Raw genomic sequence first — 8,626 nt, forward strand, 5'->3', positions numbered from 1 at the left:
AAGATGCCTCAGACGTTATCAGGGGTACATTTGAAGGAACGGAAGCGTGAAAAACACAAGTTTATACCATTGAATTCAAAAATTTTCACCTAGGGTCACATGCATCATGCAAGATTTATTTTTATCTATTTGATTTCAATGATAAACAACATATTAAAACTCTTTTAATATGTTTTTGGATCTGTATTTTCCATTTAAGGTTTTAAAATTAATCAGATTAATTTTAGAACCCTAGATTAAATCAAGAACGATTACACTAACCTCTTGATGCACTGCAGCGTGTCTGCGCCTTTGAGATTCGTCTTCAGGACACCAGATGTTGTCCCTCTAGCTTGTCCACACCAAGAACACCTATGGCAGCCCTTGAACAGCTTCTAAAGCCTTTTCTATTAATTAGAAATTCAAGTTCTGCCTTTTAAGAGATTAGAGATGTAAACAGGACACTAGAAACAATTTCTAGTGTTCTTAATTCAAGAGTTTGATGGCTAATCTCTTTGAATTGATGAGAGATGAAGAAGAATAGAGGGAGGGCTGCAAAATGGCGTGACCAAGGAGTGTGGCTGCTGGTTGTATTTTATTTTCTCATAACAACACTTAAATAGCTAGGTTAACACATTAAACCCTTGCCACATGTCACCCTTTGATTAGCTCTAGGTTTAAGTGACCCAATCACATTGTGCCAAGTGTCAAACCTATATGTAATCTTGATTTTAATCATCTTACATGATTAAAAAACATTTGGCAAGCTTATGTGTTATGCCACATGTCACCATCTCATGGTGCCACGTGTCACACTGCAAAATGACCAAAATGCCCCTGTGTCTTAATTTTGAGTTCTCAACCCAAAATAATTATTTTTTCTTCTTCTAATTAATTTATATCAAATATAAATTAATTAATTAATCTCTATTAATTAATTTCTCATTAATTAAATTCATATTTAAACACTTTAAATATAAATTTAACTTATATTATACATCCAATAATCTAGATTTGGTTTCAAGTCATGCTAGGGACTTTGCAAACTAATTGCAAACCAAACCTATTTAATTAATCAATTAAACTCTTTAATTAATTAATTAAATTATATTTAATTAGGTGATAACTTGTGTATGTGTGTGACTTACTAGGCTCATCACTAATTGGCAATGAGACATGATATCAACTCTTAATATCATCAGAACTCTTTCTTACAACAAATGATTTCTCTAAATCATTTTATGAACCTCATAGACCATGGTTAACACCTAGCATAGCATGCCATGGCCACCCAATTAGTAATAAGGTTTACCTTAAATGAACCTATAATCATATGTTACCATGCACTAGAATCTCTCTGTTACAAAATCCCAACTCAAGTTGGAGTCATGGTTTATGTCAAACTCCATTTGCTATGAATATTATGTTCTCTTTTAATTCCAGTTCTTGATTAAAAAGATTTTCTCATCAGAAACTCTTTTCTGAATAAATATATCTGTCCTGGCCAGGAACTTGAAACATCAAGAACAATTAAATGAACATAGGATTTTATCTCTATTTACTTAGAGGAACAGATTCCATCTTGATCAACACCTACCTCCATATATAACTAGTAGGAGCCAACACATGCCCATATACCCATACACAGTACAAGTATGAAAGCAGTATCAAACTCAAACTACCTATATACAAGATAACTGTGCTATCTTAGGTCTAAAGATTATATGCACTGATATGATTTATGACAAAATATTGACAAGAGTAAACTCCATGTGCTTGTCATAAGTGTCACTGGTTCGGCCTACTTATCATTTATAAGTGCCTATCATGTTTGTTATATGGCATGAGACTCACCATTCCATCTTATTTATATCTCATATAAATAACTTGGGAACAAACATGAATACAATCTTTATGGATAAGTCATGTCCTTATTATGAAGTATCCTCGATTATGAACCTATTTATGATACTTCGTGCTAGAAATATTGTCACTCATATTCTTAACAACTTAAGAATAATATTTCTAACAAAATATCAATGGACCTTTTCTATTACACATAAATATATTATGTAAACGGAAAAGTGGAAATACCTTTTATTAATAAAAATATGTACAAGATACATACTAAATGATATGCTCTAGGGCATACTACTAACAATCTCCCACTAGCACTAGAGCCATTCATTACAATATCTTAGACCTATCTTCTCAAGATGTCGGTCTAACTGAGTCTGTGACATAGGCTTAGTGAATGGATCAGCTGGATTTTCAGCTGATGCTATTTTCTGCATGGCTACATCGCCTCGCCCAACTATTTCTCTGATAATGTGGTAGCGCCTTTCTATGTGTTTGGATTTCTGGTGAGACCTTGGTTCCTTAGCCTGTATGACTGCTCCATTATTGTCACAGTGTAGTGGAACTCTCGACTTAATGGAAGGAACTCTGTAAGTTACATCACGAACTTCTTTATCCAAGCGACTTCCTTTGCGACATCGATGCGAAAGAATATACTCGACCTACGTAGTGGAATCTGCAATGCGTGCTCGCTTGGAACTCTTCCAACCGATCGCACCTCCATTACAAATGAACACATATCCAGAGGTAGACTTTCTATCATCGATATCGATTGGAAATCGAATCGGTATAACCATCCAATTGCAAGTCTCCACCTCCATAAATCAAGAATAAATCCTTAGTTCTTCTCAAGTACTTAAGAATATTCTTGTGACTATCGATGTTCCAAACCTGGTGGATTGATACCTACTAGTCAAACTAACGACATACGCGATATCCACCTAGTACACAACATTGCATACATTAAACTTCCAATAGCAAGCATATGGAATCTGGCCATCTTATCTCTTTCTTGGTGTCTTTGGAGACATCTCTTTAGAAAGATGGATACCATGTCTCACTGGTAACAATCCTCTCTTGGAATCAAGCATGTTAAACCTCTTTAACACCTTTTCCAAGTATAGACTTTGGGATAAACCAATTATTCTTTTCGCTCTATCTCTATAGATGCGAATTCCAAGAATATAGGTTGCCTCCCCTAAGTCTTTCATGGAGAATGTATTTGACAACTATACCTTTATAGTCGTCAACATACCTGTGTCATTACCCATCAACAGTATGTCATCCACATGTAAGACAAGGAAAGTGATAGCACTGTCACTAACCTTCTTATATACACATGGCTCATCCTCATTTTTGATAAAACCAAAGGATTTAATGGCTTCATCAAAACGGATGTTCCAACTCCTCGAAGCTTGTTTCAACCCATAAATGGATCGCTTTAGCTTGCATACCTTGGAACCATCTTGGGATTCAAATCCCCTAGGTTGTTCCTTGAAAATGTTTTCTTCAATGTATCCATTGAGAAAAGCTGTTTTGACATCCATCTGCCAAATCTCATAATCATAGTATGCAGCTATTGCTAATAAAATCCTAATTGATTTAAGCATGGCAACAGGCGAGAAAGTCTCCTCATAGTCGATTCCTTGCCTTTGGCGAAACCCTTTCGCTACTGGCCTTGCCTTATGGGTCTCTACCTTTCCATCAGAACCAATTTTCTTCTTGAAAACCCATTTGTTCCCTATAGGTATAATACCTTCAGGTGGGTCAATAAGATCCCAAACTTGATTCTTATACATGGAATCAATCTCGAATTTCATAGCATCAATCCATTTTGAAGAGTCTATATCTGATATAGCTTCTTCATAGGTAAGTGGATCATCTCCATGATCTACTTCTTTATGAGTAGACAACTCTTGTTCTTCTTCATGAAGAAAACCATATCTCACTAGTGGGTGAGATACCCTAGTTGTTCTACGAGGAACAGCTGTAGATGTTTCATCAACGGGTATTGGTTGACTAGATGGATCTATATCCATCTGATCTGTTGATTGGTCAGAATTCTCCAATTCTAACTCTATTTGCCTTCCTTTGCCTCCTTCTTGAACAAACTGTTATTCAAGAAATGTGGCATCTCTACTTATCACAACCTTTTGTGAAGTAGGCAAATAAAAATAATATCCAAAACTATCTTTTGGATATCCAACAAATCGACCTTTTTCTAATCTGATCTCCAATTTATCAGTGTTCAGCTTTTTGATATAAGCTGGACAACCCCAAATCTTAACATGCTTAAGACTTGGTTTTCTTCCATGCCATATCTCATAAGGTGTGGAAGAAACTGATTTTGATGGAATCCTATTCAGAATATACAAAGCTGATTCTAATGCAAATCCCCAAAAGAAGATTGGCATATCAGTATAGCTCATCATACTACGTACCATATCCAATAGGGTACGATTTCTCCTTTCAGATACACCATTCAGCTGTGGCGTTCCTGGAGGAGTCAACTGAGAAACAATGCCATGCTCTCTCAAGTATTCATCAAATTCAGTACTCAAATATTCACCTCCATGATCTGATCGAAGAGCTTTAATATTCTTTCCTGTTTGATTTTCTGAATCAGATTTAAATTCTTTGAACTTTTCAAAAGATTCATGTTTGTATTTCATCAAATACAAATACCCAAACGTTGATTTATCATCAGTAAAGGTAATAAAATAATGAAAACCCCCTCTAGCCATTTCTTTAAATGGACTACATACATCACTATGTATTAGCTCCAAAATATTTTCAGCTCTTAGCCCTTGTCCAACAAAGGGTGATCTAGTCATTTTACCCTGAAGGCAAGATTCACAAGTTGGAGTAGGCTCAGAGCCCAATGAGGATAGAATCCCCATTTTCTCTAATTTTGCAATCCTATCTTCTGCAATATGACATAACCTTCAGTTTCAAATATATTTTGAACTTGAGTTGGTTTTCACCATGGCATTGCATTCTTTTAGATCACTTGCATTCAATTTGTGTTTGTCATTATTATCCAAATAATAAAGACCATCATTCATATAACCCGAACCAACATATTTATTTCCAAAATAAATATTGCAAACATCATCAGTGAACTGAAATTCATAGCCATTTCTAGTCAAACTAGATATAGAAATGATGTTCTTAAAAGCATCAGGTACATATAAAATATTATCCAAACACAAAACATGTCCAAATATGTAAAAAGATTTAGATCCTATGGCTAAAGCTTCAACAGTTGAGCCATTGCCAATCCGGACTCTAATATCTTGAGAACGCAAGCTACTACTGTTTGCAAGTTCCTGCATATCATTAGAAATGTGAGAACTGGCACCAGTATCTAAAACCCAAGCTGTAGATGAACTATGAGTATCATCAGAATCTAAATAACAAGATATGGACATACCTTCCAAAGGTGTATCCTTCTTGTCCTTCAAAGAAGCAAGATACTCTGGGCAGTTCCTTTTCCAGTGCCCATCCTTTTGGCAGTGGAAACACTTTCCTTTGCCTCCATCAGCTTTAGTCTTCCTTTTCTGTTTAGCTATTTTCTTGGAAGGACTAGGAATCTAAGGTTTCTTTTTCTTATTGCCCTTCTTCTTGTTGGACTTTCCAGTGAAGAAGATGCAACCAAAGCTACCTCTTTCCCTTTATTGCCTGGCATATTCTTTTGGGCAATAACCAGCATGTTGAGTAAACCAGCTAAGGTGCATTCCTGTTTAGTCATATGGAAATTTGTCACAAAATTCCCAAAAGACTCAGGAAGGGACTGAAGGATCAAATCCGTCTGTAGTTGGAAATCCATGTTGAAGTCAAGATGTTCCAACTGCTCAATCAGCCGAATCATCTTGTGGACATGATCCCCAACATTCTGTCCCTCAGACATCCTCATACGGACTATTGTCTAGATATCTCATACCTAGCATTCTGCTTTGTGCTTACCATACAACTCTTGTAGGTGAAGGAGGATCTCACTCGCACTCTGCATGTTCTCATGTTGCTTCTGTAACTCATTACTCATGGAAGCAAGCATGTAACACTTAGCTCTCATATCATGCTCCTTCCACTTGTCCAAAGTATCATGTTCCTCTTGTGTGGCCTCTGGAAGTAAGGGACTAGGAACATTTGAATCTAGAACATATCCTATATGTTCAAGGTTGAGACAAGCTTCAAATTTCTTAGCCAATCGCATGATTTGGTCTGTCAACCTATTGTGATCAAGTATGCTTGCAAGGATATTGGATGGTGGTGGTTGTTTTGTGCTCATTTTTATCAGAAAATTAACTGCAGAAAATAACCAGATTAATTAGTAAATGTATCATGTAATTAACCAAAATGATTATGGTCTTTTAATCAAATAGGTCCACCCACTAACTTAGCGAATCCTACACTTCCAAAGTAGGAAACGGAAATCCTAGTTGGATAGATTTCTAGTGGGTGATTGAATTCTTATAATTCTATTGATCATCCTCAGGTACATCCATTATTGGAATTACAATAAACTATAAGTGAGCAACTCCTTGCCCATCACATCTCATGTGAGGTTCAATCCTTTACCTAGCCCCTAATGCTCAAAATCTCAGGTACATCCATTATTGACTTATCTTGCATTAGTTAAGTTGATCCCATTGAGCCAGTAATTATGTAAATAATTTTAATGTCCTCAGGTACATCCAATATTGGCCACCAAACCATTTACATATTTACAACATCTCATGCTTCACAATTATTCTTAAGAAAATCTCTTAAATTAATTGCATCTCATGCAACTATTTAAAATTTCTTAAAATAATTGCCCTAATGGAGGGCCTATGTTATAATTACTTTAATTATAGCATATCCAACTTAATCATTTGTTTGGAAGATTTTATGGTCATTCTAATTACTATTAAGGTCTCACTTTGCACATTATCCATTTAGCATGCATATATCATATAATTGCATACATTTCCATACATCTCATGCATTCATGGATAAGCAGTAAATATGGTATGATCATGGACTTTCTAAGGGATTCAATTCTGAGCCACCAAGAATTGAATCAGGGCATTCCTAGGTGCATTTCATTCATTCATTTTACAAGAGTTGCTGAAGGAGTACATAATCAACACTTGATCTTGAAATCCTCCCACTGGTCCCACTAATGCTCTTGACCTCCTTGAACTTCTTGCAATCCAATATTACATAGTAATCCTTGGCATACCAAGGCGAATTTACAAGAACTTAAATAAATGAAATTACAACCCAAAAATTATTACAAACTTAATAATACATGCCCAAAATAAATTAAAATTAATTAATTAATTTACAATCCCAAAGAAACATAAAAGAAATAAATCCAATCACATTGGTCTTTTATAGTCCATGATCATCCATCATGCATATCACTATTTAACAATTAAATAAAACATACATACTTAAATTAAATTGAATATCTCATATTCAACTTAAAAATCCAGATTTGAATATGATTCAAATAAATTTAAAAATTCAGATTTGAATCTCATTCAAACAAATTTAAAAATTCAAATTTGAATTTTTAAATTTGTTTGAATGAGATTCAAATCTGAATTGTGAATCACATTCAAACAACTTCAAAAATTCAGATTTGAATCACATTCAAACATTTTTTAAAAAATCAGAACTGAATTTTATTCAATCAATTTTAAAAAATCAGATTTAAATATGATTGAAACAACTTTAAAAATTCAGATTTGAATCACATTCAAACAATTTTTAAAATTTTTGATTTTAATCATAATTTAATTGTGTGATTAAAAATCCTAATTAAACATTTTAATTAGTCATATGATGAACCTTTCATCATGCAACAATTGCAGAATTTAATAACAACCATGCGCACCATGATCTTCCAAAGCCATGCGCACCATGTTGGAGTTCATCAAGCATGCCGCCACACCTCTTGATCCAACCAGCAATGGATCAATCATCTCATGATCAAATCACACAAATAAATCATATAATAAACAATCTAAATGGCAAATATAGTGGCTCTGATACCAATTGAAGGAACGAAAGCGTGAAAAACACAAGTTTATACCATTGAATTCAAAAATCTTCACCTAGGGTCACATGCATCATGCAAGATTTATTTTTATCTATTTGATTATTAAAAGAGTTTTAATATGTTTTTTATCATTGAAATCAAATAGATAAAAATAAATCTTGCATGATGCATGTGACCCTAGGTGAAAATTTTTGAATTCAATGGTATAAACTTGTGTTTTTCACGCTTCCGTTCCTTCAACATTCTCCCTCTACAATACATCTGTGCATGCATTGGTGGATCCAGGATCCACTCATTCATACATCTGCATCAACCTACCCGTAGAAAGGGGGATACTAGTAGGGGAGAGTGACTGTAACGGCCCGGCCCACTAGTGATATTGTCCGCTCTAGATCAAAGCCCTCACGGTTTTAAAATGCGTCACTAGGGGTTACGAACCACCAACTTATAAACCCAGCATCTCTCCCATGTTTTGTCGATGTGGGATTTGCCTAGGGTGTTACAGTGACCAAGACATCCTGGTCACTAATCCATTGGGCCACAGTGTAATGGTGAACAAAGTGTACAAAGGTTGCCCGTTAAGGATTCAGGGGTATGAATTCTTAGCAGACCTGATTGAGTTACCTTTCCATGAGTTTGACGTGATTTTGGGAATGGACTGGTTGTCACGTCATCAGGCAATGGTTGATTGTAAATTGAAGAGAATTTCTTTGAAAACTCCTGGGGGTAATGAGATCA

This window comes from Hevea brasiliensis, chromosome 11 (assembly GCF_030052815.1).
Source record: "Hevea brasiliensis isolate MT/VB/25A 57/8 chromosome 11, ASM3005281v1, whole genome shotgun sequence".
NCBI lineage: Eukaryota > Viridiplantae > Streptophyta > Magnoliopsida > Malpighiales > Euphorbiaceae > Hevea > Hevea brasiliensis.